This window comes from Delphinus delphis, chromosome 14, assembly GCF_949987515.2.
Source record: "Delphinus delphis chromosome 14, mDelDel1.2, whole genome shotgun sequence".
Classification (NCBI taxonomy): domain Eukaryota; kingdom Metazoa; phylum Chordata; class Mammalia; order Artiodactyla; family Delphinidae; genus Delphinus; species Delphinus delphis.
In genome coordinates, this window is record NC_082696.1 from 12,118,712 (window position 1) to 12,135,265 (window position 16,554).

Here is a 16,554-nt window from a genome sequence, read left to right on the forward strand (position 1 = left end):
TTAAACGAAGAGCTGACATTTCATGGACAAGATGAAGTACAGTTCAGAACGAATTACTACTGTGACGATGCATGCAAAAGCCTGATTTTTTTTTTTTTAAAGCCTGATTTTTGAAGTTTCATTTATGCAGATGACAGATAACCTGACTCTTCATTTTGGTGATCAGGTCAGCTAAAGCGTCATTTAGTATTGCTGCGCGACAGTAGCAAGAAATGGTTATAAAGAGAAAAGGTTGCAGGTCCTGTATTTGATTCAGACTCTGCAGCTGAGATAACGTTTTCAGTGAAATGTTATCTCCTTGCCGGTTAATACGATCCAGCAAATGTAAAATGAAGGGGTTTAAAGTTCATATTTGTGATCACAAAGTCTTGGGAATGGGTAGGATTCTCCTTCAAAGATGAAGAAATAAGATCCAGAGAAGCTGTCCTACCCACAGTCTAGTGACCGGTTACTGATCGAACCACTGCTCTTTCTGCTACATCAGACTTCATTTAGGTGTTGGTGTTCTGAAACAATACCTCTTATCATGAAGACTTCTGAGTCACAAAACACTTTAAATTTCACGCTGATTTTAAACTTATTCTGTAGTCTTTTAAAATGCGCAAGTCATTTTCATTTTTGCAAAGAAATTCTAATAATGAGCTCGTCTCCACTTTTCATGGAGAAATGAGTCCTACTAGGGTATGACAAAACCAACTCGCCCTATGACCTTCCCCTATGTACAGCCAGAGGCTGGCCTGGGCTAAACCCTAGAAGAAATTGCTCTCCCTGAAGGGCTATCTGTCCCTGGCTCCATGGCACTTGGAAAACCTCAGAGTGCTGAGTGTCTGGAGACCTCAGGCTGATGGACTTCAAACCTCTCATTAGTTAAAGAAAGTGCAGCGCAGTTCAGCTCATCAATTAAAGGGTGAGCCAGTTGGAGAAAACCAGAAAGAAACATGTGTTAATTGAACATCTGTTGGCGCTAGGCCCTGTGTTCTCTGCTTTAAATACATGATCTCATTCTGTTCTCACAACTGTCCCACAGGTATGCCTGGGCACCTCTCCATTTCACACATTTTACAAAAGAGGCTGGGTTCCTTGGTTCAACTAGTATTTACCTGAGCATCTGCTACCTGCCAGGCACCAAGGCGGGTGGTCAGTCTACAAAGGAGAAATGGATAAGCCCCGCCTCCTGCCCACAGTGAGGTCACAGTCTAGCAGGGATGGGGCAGCGGGGAGTCAAGCAAGTTAATCAGAGCTATGTTGTTCCAACAGCGGCTTGTAGCCCAATTAGATAGAAGATCACGAAGCCAGTTTAGTGGGTCTTGAACAGCACTCGAAATAAATAAATGAACAAAGTAGAACAGAATAGCACAGAATGGAAAATATCAGAGAGCATGGCGTACAGGTGAGGCAACTCACATGGATATATGTCTATATCTCTGCATCAATCATATATATACGTCTGTGTGCATTGATTTGCAATGGAAAATATATTTCCTTTTGTAGGTGATGGTGGAAAAAATTGTGAAAGCCGTCAAGTTATAGAGCAAAGTGACAAGCGCTGTGTTAGGAGGTCATGTGTAATGGTAAGCGCGCACAGGAGGGAGCGTCCGCCTGCAGATGAATTTGCACTTAGCTCCAGAGGAAGCTGGGGACAATTTTGGTTCCTCACCGAAGACAAACCTCTTAAGGATGGGATGCCCACATCTAATGCTCAAAGCTAGGAAGAGCTTGAGAAGGGCTGGGGTGAAATTTCCAGGACTAGAGAGGAAAACAGAGTAGGGGCCCTTCTCCCCCAGTCTGGGAAAGGTGGCAGCCATGAAGCCACAAAAGGCACAATGACACCAATGGAGTCAGACTCAAGAAGAGGGGATTAAACCTCAAGGAGATGGAACCCCAATCTAGCCCAAATTGCTAGAACTGTGGAAGCTGCTGGAAGGTCTCTCAATTCCCAGCATCCCACTGTGAAGAGAGTGTAGGAGAGCCTCCGGAGTGCAGAAGGTGGAAGCCAGGGAGCCAGATGTGGGCTCCTTTAAATGATCTTAATCTCAAGAACAGCGCCTCTTTTGGGATGACAGGTTACTGCGACCTTCCTTAGCAGGATAAAACAGCTAACTCAGTTTTCTTTTCTTTTAACACAACTTCCTTCGGACATATTCTAGATACCATGCTTACAGGTTGAGGATTTGTGGCAGTCCACTGCATGGCCACGCGGAGATACTTTCTCAGGTGTCTGAGTATGGACTCAAGGTGAGAGAAAAAAGATCTTCCCGTAGAGTAGCCTGAGTTACTCATGCTGTAAGCCTCTCTGATGTGGGTTTAAGAGACTATGCAGTAAGACCTAGCTCAGGGCGGCAGCTAAATCCACTGTGTCATTTTGGTGACTTGGTTATTGCATAGTTATTTTTTAACAAGCAATGACATGAGATAATGTCAAAGTAATTATCTTATCCGTTATTTAACCCATATTTTTTTGTGGTACAGACTTATGTGATGATGCCAAGCACTGGGTACTATACAAAATAAACAGCCCCAGAAATGTATAGAAGAGTAACGAATAGATGTTTACGTTTTATGTTTCTTCACCCATCACCTGCGTCTTTAATAAGTTCCTCTTCACTACCAGCTGAGGAGAGAATACTAGCACATGTTGAAAGCAGGAGAAATAATTAGGGTAGGATTTTTTTATTCTATTAAAACAGAGATAGTTCATATGAAAGCATTTCATGAACTAAATGTTATTCTGCAAGTATTCGCCATTTTAGTTATTATTATCATTATTATTATCAATGCTAATAAGCTATTATCAGGTAAAAAATATAAAGTATTAGTACCCACAAGTAAATGAAATCATATCTGATGGATCCTGAGTATGCTGTTTTTCACACCTTTTTATTTTTACACCAAGGACTCAGGTTTAACATTTTCAAGAATCAAGATTAATAATAAGGCAGAGGGCTTCCCTTGTGGTGCAGTGGTTGAGAGTCCGCCTGCCGATGCAGGGGACACGGGTTCGTGCCCCGGTCCAGGGAGATCCCACATGCCGTGGAGCGGCTGGGCCCATGAGCCATGGCCACTGAGCCTGCGCGTCCGGAGCCTGTGCTCTGCAATGGGAGAGGCCACAGCAGTGAGAGGCCCACATACCGCAAAAAAAAAAATAAATAATAATAATAATAATAATAAGGCAGAGAGTTTAATAAGTAATCATTCTTCATAACAGAAGTATGGATGGACTTTTTAAGTTTTATTTATTTATTTTTCTTTATTTTTTTGGCTGTGTCTGGTCTTAGTTGTGGCGTGTGGGCTTCTCTCTAGTTGTGGCATGCATTTTTGGTTTTTTTTTTTCTCTCTCTAGCTGTGGCGTGTGGGCTCCAGGGCGCCTGGACTCTGTAATTTGTGGCATGCGGTCTCTCTAGTTGAGGCGTGCAAGCTCAGTAGTTGTGGCACGCAGGCTTAGTTGCCCCACGGCATGTGGGATCTTAGTTCCCCGACCAGGGATCGAACCTGCGTCCCCTGCACTGCAAGGCGGATTCTTTACTACTGGACCACAAGGGAAGGCCCTGGATGGACTTTGATTAATAAATATGATCTTCACCGTACAGATGGAGAAGCGGATGCCTTGCCAGCATCACGTGATGGCAGAACCAGAACAGAAAGGCAGACCCCTGGCACACCAGAGCCCTTGCACTTTAACTTCTCAGCTTGCTCGTGATTTTGGTTTTGGGTTTGCTTTTTCTTACAGAGCCATAGCTGATTTCCCTTCTTTGTCCAGAAGAGAGATGATCATATGTAATGTAATGATATTATATATAAGCACACACATCACAAAATGGTATCAGAGAATGAAAAGCTCTCCTTGAACATCAGCCAGACAGCTTCAACCTTTCCATTGCTCGTCTAGATTCAAAAGAAGTTTTTTGGCTTCTTAGCCTTTTAAATTATTTCTAGCTTTAGGTTTTACCATGTTTCAATTAAAATTAGGTGTTATCACTACGTTTGCAAAAAAAAAAGTCTCAAAATTATAGCTAACACAAGGTAACTTGTGAGCGAGCGTGTGGCTGGTAGAATTTAACTTAGATACTTCAAGTCCTACTTAAAGGTCATTCAGTAGGTAAATTATAAGGAGTTAGAGGAAGTATCTACAGTTTTTAAGAGTATTAAAAGGTATATTAAATATTTTTAAACAGGCAAATGAAACTTTTGAATCTAGAGATGAAGCACAACTGAGTGATAAAACTATTAAAAGTTAAACACAGGAAAGTGGTCACCACAGGAGGGGCTGGGGGGATGCAGCAGTTCAGTTCTATTTCTTGGCTTTGGTGATCCATTAAGACATACACTCTATTTGTGTGGTTTTCTGTATCTGTGGAGGGTTTTTTGGGGGGTGGGGGCGGGAAGAGGACTCTGATGGTACCAGCTCCATCCATGGGGAGAAAGTCCTTTTGGGGGGGGGCACGGCTTATGGGATCTTAGTTCCCCGCCCAGGGATTGAACCCAGGCCCCTGGAATGAAAGCATGAAGTCCTAATCACTGGAGCACCAGAGAATTCCCTTTTTTCTCTTTTAAACTAAAGGGGGATTTACATAACGAAATCATTTGCTTGAAATAGGGAACTAACAATATAATAATCAACTGTTATTTCCAGGCCTGGTAAGACGAAAAGAATGACAATTTAAGCCTACTTGCCTTCATTTGTTATACAAATGCTGCGTTTTGAGGGGCTCTGGTGCAGAGTACCTGTGTCAGTCACTGAGGGGTCTTAGGCAGTATCGGGCTCCTTCTAAGAGTGTGTTCAAAATGATCTCGATGGCAAGTAAGTCTAATCGATTGTACCAACAGCTGGAGGTTTTATTAGCTTCGGAACGGAATTTTTAAATAGATGGTATCCAAAAGTATCTTCAGCTTTATTTCTTGCTTTCAGGTTTTAATCAAGTTCAGAGCAGCGCCCGATCTCCTCCCCCACCAGGAATAGTCAAGATAATCCCCAGGTAAATTCTAGCAAACACCAATCCGGGGCCGGCAGTCCCGTTCACTGCCGAACACCTGGGTCCGGGCTCCCAGCCAGCGCTGGCGAAGGCCTGTTCTGTGCCTCTTGTCCTGGCTCTGCGGGCGGGGGAAAAAGCACAAGCAGAGGACACAAGCCATGCTGAACCCTCCCGGTTCTCCAGGCTCTCACTTCGCTCCTTTTTCTGTAGCTGAATAAAACAGTTCTCCCTTTTCTGTTTATTTGCACAGAGGGCTGTTTAACCTAGGAGCACAAAGAGTGGGGTGAGAGCTACAACCACGTGGCCGAGAATGATTTCCAATCACAATAAACACGCCCAAAGAGGGAGGAAGATGGTAAGCGATCTATTTCCTTTCTAACATTCTTTAAAATAAATGCAGGGCCCTGGAGGAGCCAGCCTGACATGTTTCCACGACATGAATAAGTGTGAGGAAGCACAGATCCTTGTACACTACCTGCGCTGTGCCCAGGCCCCAGGCCAGGCCACAGTTTGGCAACTGGGTCCCCAGTGCCTGAGTATCTGGAGATTGTCTACAATGCAGTCGTCTGGGCTGCTTTCCCTTCCGTGAGCCCTTGGCAGTCTGACATGTAAGAAGATGCTCTTCTCTGACACGTTCTGCAGAGCCTCCTGCATCCCCCGGACTGAGTCTCTGTCTGCTGAGAAGCTCTGTGACGGTTTACCCCAGCCATGGCAGGCCATGCCACAGCGGAGAGCAAGCCTAAGCTACACTGTGGTCTGTTGCCTTTGGAAGCTATTTCCCCTGAAGCATGTGAGCAAAATCCACACCAATTTTAAAGCAACATGTGATTGTTGTGAAAGAATATATGGAACTATATTCTCTTCATCTGCTTCCGTGAGTCCGTTCCTTCTAAAGGCTGAATCTACGTGGCTTTCTGCATTACTCACTCTGAACAAGATGCAGAAACGCCCAGCACCACGGCAAGGGACACATTACACACTAGGAGGCCTTAAAACATCACCACTAACGAAACGCTGGATTCTCCCATTGCTGTCAGAAGGCAGGATAAGAGCATAATCTAAGTCCTTTAAAGGGAGAAAAACTTCTCTCATTTTTAACATGAAAAGACACCCCCTACCCAACATACATCTAACACTAATGACCTGGCTATAGGAGGGCTCCCGTCAGATGATTTAACCTTGCAAGTCTATTAAGTTCCCATCCTAAACACCTTCCTTTGTGGCTAAAAGCAACAGTCTGTGAATGCATTGAGCTGAAGGCCAAGAGGGACATACAGTAGCTTTACAGGGTGACCTGTTGCTATTACAAGTGCTGCTTCTTAGATTTGTGCAGTGCACAACCTGTGAGGCCACGCGTGGCAGCCCTGATTATACTTGTGATGTCAGAACACACCCTTTCCTTGTGTATTTGCATATTATTTATATTACAAAATGAATATGTACATTACATATTCTATATAAATCAGTTGCTTCTATCCTATGTCCACATAAATCTTATTGGTTAGTCAACTCTTAGTTTCATTGTTCTAAACCAACATCAATAAGTTAATTATGCTTAGTGCCCAAGTGTTAGGAACTCCTTTCCTTTTCATCTCTGAATATAAATCCATTTGAAAGTCAGACTTAGTTTCACTTGAGTCAAAAGTGATCTTTGATTTCCCCCTCCCATTCCACTGGTCACCAAAAATTGGGCTAGATGTTAACGCGGCTTTATAAATATTTCTCAAGTCTCCACACTCTCAGGCCTTCTAACATTTCCTCCAGATCATTACAGTAGTCTTCTAACTGGCCTTCCACCTTCCAGTCTCTCTCAATGAATCTGTCACATTATAGCCAGATTTACCTCCTCAAACACAGATAGCTTTAGATCATTCTTGTTTAATGGCTCTATATTCCCCAAGAGGTAAAGTTCAAACAAATTGCTGTGATGTAGGACCAGTTTACAGTCCAATCAGCTCATCAGCCTGGGCTAAAATAACTTCCAATACCACCCAACATCCATTCAGGCATCCATTCAATGAAAATTCATTGGGCCTTCTTAAAAACACAGTGGGATTCAGGAAGACTGAAGAAAGTCAGTAAAACCCATTCCCTGACCTCGGGGTGCGGACACCTGGGCAGGAGATACAGACGTATAAAGAAATAATTATAATCAACCATCATAACTGTAATGTGGCCCCACTCCGGTGCACCAGTCTCATATTCAGTGAATTCCCACTCACCCATTTTTCCTGTTTTCCAACTATGTTGAATTTTTTGCTATTTAGAAATGTGCCAGGTTTCTTTCATACCTGCATATCTTTACTTCATCTCCAGTGTTTGGAATGCCCTCCCTGAGCCTCTGCCCAGTGAATCGCTATTCATCCTTCAAGACTTTGCCCAATATCCCCACCTCTGTAAGGCCTTCCCTGATACTCCCAGGCATAGCTATTAGCTTCTTTTTTAGGGCTGCCTCTTCTCGGTTTATACCTCTACTCTAGCAAATTCTTACATTGTGCTGCAATCGTTGTTTAAATGTCTGTGCTTTCTACTACTTGGAGGGCAGCCCCTATGTTTTAAGGACTTGTGGCTTTTCTAGCTCCTCACCTACCACTTGGCACACAAGTGGATTAGGAACTAAATGCAGAGCGGCCAAGGTCAGCCAGGGAAAACTGGCCCTCACCTCAGAGCGAAGGGCCTGAGGCAAACCCCACTTAAATCAGTCACCCCTTGTGTACTGTCCAAGCCCCTGCCTCACTCCTGTCTGCTTCCTAGTGTGGGGGAAGATGGTTGCTTTGTGTCTGAGCTCATCCTAGGCCACAAAGGGCTGCAGTCTCAACAGGGGACGGAGTGGGGTAGCAATGGGGAAAGGACTGCATCACTCTGAACAAGGTTGATTCTTTGGGCTGCAGTGGATCTCTGCTGTGTACAGCAGCCAACTCCAGTATCTTTTGCCTCTTTTGATTTTGGTAACCAAGAATCTGGGCTCCATGGAAGTGGCTTCTAGAAGTGGTAAAGTTTGCCTGGAACCAATATATTAAGGCTACTGAAGTAAATATGCAAGAAGAAATGAGGAATCCATATCTGAAATTAAGTACAAATGACCTTCCTTCTTCCCTCCCTCCGTCCCTCCCTCTCTCCCTCCTTTTGTTCCTTCCTAAACGTGGAAAAACTAACTCATAGTACTGGTAGATGTCATTTTTATATATCTGAAGACATTATTAAAGAGTCCATTAAAAAATCCATTTCCACTAAGTGAAATTAATTAATTGTAGAGTCTTTCATTTGGTCTTCATTTATCCCACAAAAGAGGGTAAGATGTGAAAGTTGCCCTCAAGAAATTCACAGTCTGGAGGCCACATTTAGTTCACTGATAGCCCTGCCTTTTCCCCCAGAGTGAGACATTTCACGCCATAGATAGTTCTTATGGAGGAACTTTAATTAACTGATTAATTAATTAGCCCACAACTAAGCTAACTGGTGACTTTTCCAAGAAAATTTACTGAACTGAAGCTCAAACAATAGAAAACTAGACTAGAGTGTGTATGTCTGCAGATGAGCGTCCGTATACAAATATTCATAAATACAAAGCCAGGGGGCTGAACATGACACAGACATTCCCCACTGTCATGGCCGCCATTCAGATCAGCAGGGGGCCGGGGGGCAGGTGGGAGTCGCGGCTGCTCACCTGGCCAAAGGCAGTGGTTTCCTCCCCAGCAACTGGGGTCCTGCAGCTCATCCTTCCCGTGACCCTTCACTCTGCCTCCTTCTCCATGGATACCGGGGGAGAAGAACCTGCCATGCCTGATCCAGACCTCAACCTGCTCCTTTAATAGGTTCGTTAGGGAACCGCTGACTGAAACCACCCTCCTTGGCCAGGCACCATGATAACCGCTTGCATGAGCTGTCTCACAACAGGAGATCCCGATAAGGAACATGGTGCTGCAGCCGAATACCAACCAGGAGAAATCGGGAGGGGTCCAGAAGAGGGAGGAGACGCCAGCCCATAATACTCTCCTGCCAACAGCCCAGGACCCTTCCCGCTGGACTCCATCTTGGCTGAGAATTGCATGAGCCACCAGGAAGTACCCTGATTCAGACCAAATATGGGCCAAGCAAGATGATTGGCCAGAGACAACCCGGAAACTGACACCATTACCATACAACCTGCGACTGCGAGCCACGTGGCAGAGCGGTTCCCCTGGGTTCCCTACCCTGCTGCCCTCCACACGGGCGCCCCTTCCCAATAAAGTCTTTTGCTTGGTCAGTACTTGTGTCTTCTTGGACAATTCATTTCTGAGTGTTAGACAGGAGCCCACTCTCGGGCCCTTCCTGCAACAGGTTCAATTCCTGGTCCTCCCATCTCACCAGCAAAGGCACAGAATACAGGCTTGCCGCCTCCTTGAAATGGTTTGACGTGATCCTAAGAGGCTCCAAAAATCCGGGTGTTATTTCTACTCCTTATTATACTAACTCCATCTTTTCTCCTCTGGGGGTCACAGCAGCCCTGTGTGCAGGGTCTGTGATGGGCCAGCTTTCGGGTCCTGAAGCCTCCGTAAATTGGCTTTGTGGGGTGTATCTTCATTTCACAGAAGAGAAGCTGGAATTCAGAGTGGCTGACCCAAAAGATATTCAGTAAGTCAAAGCCATTCTGGTAAGTTATGAGGAAAACCAAAGCTATGTTGTTAAAGTTTGAGAAACGCACATTCCAGAGCCGTGGTTTTCTCCTCGGGCACGGCCAAGGGCCAGATAAAGCACAATTTGCTTCCATTTCTTTTCTTGAATGAAGTAAACAACACCACCTTTGAATTCATTATGTCAAATTAACTTCAGAGAAACGAGGAACACAGCCCAAGAAAGCACCATTAGGGAAAAAAAGTTTCAAAACTACCGATCTGACGTATGCAACCCCACGGTCTTCCAAACTGAAGGCGGCGTTTGCCCAGAGAGCAATTTCATCTTGCAGAGACAACCCTGTCCTGGGGCAGGAAGAATTTGAGTAAAAAAGCGCAAGCATCAGCATAAGTCCCAACTTCAAAAGAAGTATAATCACCATTTCCGGAAACTCTCTCCTTCCAGATCAACAGGGTCCCCAGGTTGAGGATGAGTCACCTCCCACCCCCAGAGTTTCCCCCAAACCACACATTCCTCTCCCTGTCCTCGGCAGTCATTTGCATACGTTCTAACCTAAACTGGGGCCATTTATAAAAGGGCTTGTGTTTAACTTTATTCAATTCCAGCGCTTTCTTCCAGCTACCCAATCTGTACGTAATTAAAATCATATTGAGGCAAACGTTGAATGGTATGAAAAGTTTTACCATATGTATACAACTGACTAGCTGTAGAATTTGGCATGTCTGCAGTTATCCCATTAAGAGGGGCGAGCCTGGCTTATTTTGGAGTATACGTTATATGTTTTGGATCGGTCCTGTTTTTTTACTTCTATTAAGGCTGTCTGTGATGCTTAACCCTTTGTCAACGGTTGCCACAATGTGCTCCTGCATTGCAACAATGAGGACCACTGAACGCTGACTCAAAAATTATTTGGCTCCTTTGAATATTTTCCACTTTCTGAACCCAAATTAGCTTTCTCAGTCTTGACAACAAAGGCTGAGCAGATACCATCAAAGCCTCTGGGATAGGGTGGAACTGAAGGGAGAAAACGCAGATGGAATCATCGCTCCCAAATCCTAAAGGCAGAGGGCACTCCTTAAAGCTTGAAAGAGGTAATTTTAGGACAAAAAGAGGAAGTACTGTGCTACTGTAGATAATAAAAATATGAAACTTATGTCCCGTGAGGGAGCAGATAAAATATAAAGGGATTCAAGAAGGAGTTAGCAAAGGTCATGCTGACAGATCCACCTTTGAAGAACATTCCAGACATTCTGAGACGGAGACCAGAGAAGGAAAACCTATCTTTCCACCTTATCACATGCCCCATTCTACCCACCCTCCTGCACAACCATAAAAAAACTGGAGGCCTTTGTGGAGGAAGAATTCTAGCTGGATGGGCCTCTGGTCTGATTCTCCAGGTCACTGTACTCCTACTCGATCTAATTTGTAGTTAGTATAGCTGCAAAGTTGCAATTTTGCTTTAAGATATTCTTCAGTATAGATTTCAGAATGAATTAAAGTCTCTCTTAACATGTGACGTGAAGAAACACATGTTCTTAATCTGTGGGTTTAAAATTGTTTTCGAATTACATCAATGAGACATAGCCTCAAAAGAAGAATCAGGCCACCAACCCTCAAACACCAGAGTATAAGAGCAGTGTAGGATAATACTACTTTCCACAATGTCTTACAACAGATCAAGCGTTAACATTCTTTGCAAAGGGACCTTCATCTGACGCTAAGAACAAAACAAAACAAAAAGCAACAGAAGAAGTTGCATTTGGGGCTTCCCTGGTGGCACAGTGGTTGAGAATCCGCCTGCCAATGAAGGGGACACGGGCTTGAGTCCTGGTCCGGGAAGATCCCACATGCTGTGGAGCAACTAAGCCTGTACGCCACAACTACTGAGCCTGTGCTCTGGAGCCCGCGAGCCACAACTACTGAAGCCCACGTGCCACAACTACTGACGCCCGCACGCCTAGATCCCGTGCTCCGCAACAAGAGAAGCCACCGCAATGAGAAGCCTGCACACCACAACAAAGAGTAGCCCCTGCTCACTGCAACTAGAGAAAGCCCGTGCACAGCAATGAAGACCCAATGCAGCCAAAAATAAATAAATAAAATAAATTTATTTTTTAAAAAAGGAGCTTTGGAACCCAGTGGGTGCTAGTTGCTTGCTGAAGACAGAAGTCTTGCTAAGCAGCTCTGAGGATGGAGTGAGGCCAGAGGTAGCCAACGCCCCCAGGAAAGGGAGCAGGGAAAGAAACGTTCTCAAATCATGAGTCAGTCAAGTCCCCAACCAGAGAGCAAATCCTGGGTACTCAGTACCAGATGCAAACCTACAGAATGTTAAGATTACAAAACTGTAGAATAAACGTGGAGAATTCATCCTTTTCTTTTTTCCTTTGGCCACACCGTGAGGCTTGCAGGATCTTAGTTCCCCCACCAGGGATTGAACACAGGTCCCCTGCAGTGGCAGCATGGAGTCCTAACCACTGGACCATCAGGGAATTCCCAAAAACTCATCTCTTAAAACAGGAAGCCGATAGGAAGGTTATTGTGAAATGTTTAAAGATTATTTTGGAGACAAAAATTTTGTATTTAAAGCTTAGTTACACTAAAACACTGATTTAAAACATATATGCATCCCAATGTTCATAGCAACATTATTTACAATGGCCAAGATATGGAAGCAACCTAAGTGTCCATCAATAGATGGATGAATAAAGAAGATGCGAGACACACACACACACACACACACACACACAATGGAATACTACTCAGCCTTAAAAACAGAATGACATTTTGCCATTTGCAACAACGTGGATGGATTTGGGGGCATTATGCTAAGTGAAATAAGTCAGACAGAGAAAGACAAATATGGTATGATATCACTTACATGTGGGATGTAAAAAAGCAAAACAAACTAGTGAATATAACAAAAAAGAAACGGACTAACATGTAAAGATGTAAAGAACAATCTAGTGGTTACCAGTGGGGGTAGGGAAAGGGGAGGGGTAGGATAGGGGTAAGGGATGATGAGGTACAAACTACAAGGGAGAGGACGCAAATCAATAAAATTAGAAATGAAAAAGGAGAAATCACAACTGACACTGCAGAAATACAAAGGATAAGAGACTACTACAAACAACTATATGCCAATAAAATGGACAACCATGAAGAAATGGACAAATTCTTGGAAAGGTACAATTTTCCAAGACTCAACCAGGAAGAATTAGAAAATATAAACACACCTATCACAAGTAATGAAATTGAAACCATAATTAAAAATCTTCCAACAAACAAAAGTCCAGGATGACATAGCTTCACAGGCAAATCCTACCAAACATTTAGACAAGAGCTAACACCAATCCTTCGTAAACTCTTCCAAAAAATTGCAGAGGGAGAAACACTCCCAAATTCATTCTACGAAGCCACCATCACCCTGATACCAAAACCAGAAAAAGATATCACAAAAAAAGAAAATTATAGACCAATATCACTGATGAACATAGATGCAAAAATCCTGAACAAAATTCTAGCAAACAGAATCCAAGAGCACATTAAAAGGATCATACACCATGATCAAGTGGGATTTATCCCACGGATGCAACGATTCTTCAATATACGCAAACCAATAAGTGTGATACACCACATTAACAAATTAAGGAATAAAAACCACATGATTGTCTCAATAGATGTAGAAAAAGCTTTTGACATAATTCAATACCCATTTATCATAAAAACTCTCCAGAAAATGGGCAGAGAGGGAACCTCTGACAACGTAATACAGACCATATATGACAAACCCACAGCAAGCATAATATTCAATGGTGAAAAACTGAAAGCATTTCTGCTAAGATCAGGAACAAGACAAGGATGTCCACTCTTGCCACTCTTATTCAACATAGTTTTGGAAGTTCTAGCCACAGCAATCAGAGAAGAAAAAGAAATAAAAAGAATACAAATTGGAAAAGAAGGAGAAAAACAGTCACTCTTTGCAGATGACATGATACTATACATGGAAAATCCTAAAGATGCCACCAGAAAACTACTAGAACTAATCAATGAATTTGGTAATGTTGCAGGATACAAAATTAATGGACAGAAATCTCTGGCATTCCTATACACCACCAACAAAAAATCAGAAAGAGAAATTAAGGAAACACTCCTATTTACCATTGCAACAAAAAGGATAAAATACCTAGGAATAAACCTGCCTAAGGAGGTGAAAGACTTGTACTCAGAAAACTATAAAACACTGATGAAAGAAATCAAAGATGACATAAACAGATGGAGAAATATACCATGTTCTTGGACTGGAAGAATCAATATTGTGATAATGACTATACTACCCAAAGCAATCTACAGATTCAATAAAATCCCTATCAAATTACCAATGGCATTTTTCACAAAATTAGAGCAAAAATTTTTACAATTCATATGGAAACACAAAAGACCCCGAATAGCCAAAGCAATCTTGAGAAAGAAAAACAGAGTTGGAGGAATCAGGCTCCCTGACTTCAAACTATACCACAAAGCTACAGTAATCAAGACAGTATGGTACTGGTACAAAAACAGAAATATAGATCAATGGTACAAGATAGAATGTCCAGAGATAAACCCACACATGTATGGTCACCTTATCTTTGATAAAGGAGGCAAGAATATACAATGGAGAAAAGACAGCCTCTTCAATAAGTGGTGCTGGGAAAACTGGACGGCTACATGTAAAAGAATGAAATTAGAACAGTCCCCAACACCACACACAAAAAAATAAACTCCAAATGGATTAAAGACTTAAGACCAGACACTATAAAACTCTTAGAGGAAAACATAGGAAAAATACTCTTTGACATAAACCACAGCAAGATCCTTTATGACCTACCTCCTACAGTAAAGGAAATAAAACCAAAAATAAACAAATGGGACCTAATGAAACTTAAAAGCTTTTGCACAGCAAAGGAAACCATCAAAAAGACAACCCTCAGAATGGGAGAAAATATTTGCAAATGAAACAACAGACAAAGGATTAATCTCCAAAATTGTATATTTTGGAGCTCAATATCAAAAAAACAAACAATCCAATTAAAAAATGGGCGGCAGACCTAAATAGACATTTCACCAAGGAAGACATACCTATGGCCACGAGGCACATGAAAAGATGCTCAACATCACTAATTATTAGAGAAATACAAATCAAAACTACTATGAGGTATCAACTTACACCGGTCAGAATGGCCATTATCAAAAAATCTAGAAACAATAAATGCTGGAAAGGGTGTGGTGAAAAGGGAACCCTCCTGCACTGTTGGTGGGAATGTAAATTGATACTACCACTATGGAAAATAGTATGGAGTTTCCTTAAAAAACTAAAAATAGAACTACCATACGACCCAGCAATCCCACTACTGGTCATATACCCTGAGAACACCATAATTCAAAAAGAGACATGTACCAAAATGTTCACTGCAGCACTGTTTACAATCGCCAGGACATGGAAGCAACCTAAATGTCCATCGACAGATGAATGGATAAAGATGTGGCACATATATACAGTGGAATATTACTCAGCCATAGAAAGAAACAAAATTGAGTTATTTGTAGTGAGGTGGATGGACCTAGAGTCTGTCATACAGTGTGAAGTAAGTCAGAAAGAGAAAAACAAATACCGTATGCTAACGCATATATATGGACTCTAAAAAAAAAGGGTACTGATGAACCTAGTTGCAGGGCGGGAATAAAGAGGTAGACAAAGAAAATGGACTTGAGGACATGGGGTGGGAGGGCAAAGCTAGGGCAAAGTGAGAGTAGCATCGACATATATACACTACCAAATGTAACATAGTTGGCTGGTGGGAAGCAGCAGCATAGCATAGGGAGATCAGCTCGGTGCTTTGCAATGACCTAGAGGGGTGGGATAGGGAGGGTGGGAGGGAGGCTCAAGAGGGAGGGGATATGGGGACACGTACCCATGCGTATGGCTGATTCACTTTGTTGTGCAACAGAAACTAACACAGTATTGTGAAGCAATTATACTCCAATAAATATCTATTAAAAAATAAAACAAATAAGCTACAAGGATATATTGTACAGCACAGGGAATATGGCCAATACTTTATAATAACTATAACTGAAGTATAACCTTTAAAAATTGTGAATCACCATGTTTTACACCTGAAACTTATATAATATTGTAAATCCACTATACTTCCATTTAAAATAATAATAATAAAAAATGAAGCTGGGTTACATGGTAAATGAGGAAAACGCGATAACTGATGTGCCAAGTGAATGAGCAAATAGAAAAAAGCAAAGTAGGAAGATATCACGGTAAGAATAACAGCCTGAGATTAGGGCACAGACAAACTAGCAATGAGAAGGGATAATTAAGTGAAAAGAAAAGTTCCAAATTATAATGAAAACTTGTAAATAAGGATCGTCCATGAGGCCTCTCACTGTTTTAGCCTCTCCCCTGCAGTGTGTTCTCCTCACACTGCTTCATGAGGCAAACAGGAAAGAACAGAGCCCCCCAGTCTATAGACAAGGGGACAGGCTCAGAAGAGACTTGCATGCCCAAGCACACAAAATTAATAACTGGTGACCTACGTGACTTGAGTCCTATGCTCTTTTTTGATTAAAGTGCTCAAAGGAAAAAGTAGAAAGAGTGTGTCACCTTTTCCCCCTTTCCTACATCAATTACATGAAAATAAATGGGCTCCGAATGTCTTTCTCCCCTTTGGAAGATGTCATTAAACCATTAGAAGAAAAGTAACTAATTTAGATGATTTATCAGAATATTTCTGAAACAATACCATGAACACCCCCTTCCCCCTTATTATCTAAATAGTAATAAAAGTTAGGGTAAAATGGTAGGGCCTTTTAGGAGGCTGGAGCAAAAAAGTCTTTCATGTTCTGTTACTTTCACTAAAGACAAAATGGAAAAATGCCATGTTCCATTTGGGGACCCACCAATGGGACCAGCAAGGAT

At 42.5% G+C, this 16,554-nt stretch overlaps 1 protein-coding gene across 1 annotated transcript in view; it reads right to left on the bottom strand.

The window, feature by feature from the left end:
• LOC132436828 (rho guanine nucleotide exchange factor TIAM2) overlaps positions 1-16,554 on the bottom strand; it is a 434,430-nt gene that overhangs the window by 263,730 nt on the left and 154,146 nt on the right. The gene's annotated exons all lie outside the window — the stretch shown is intronic.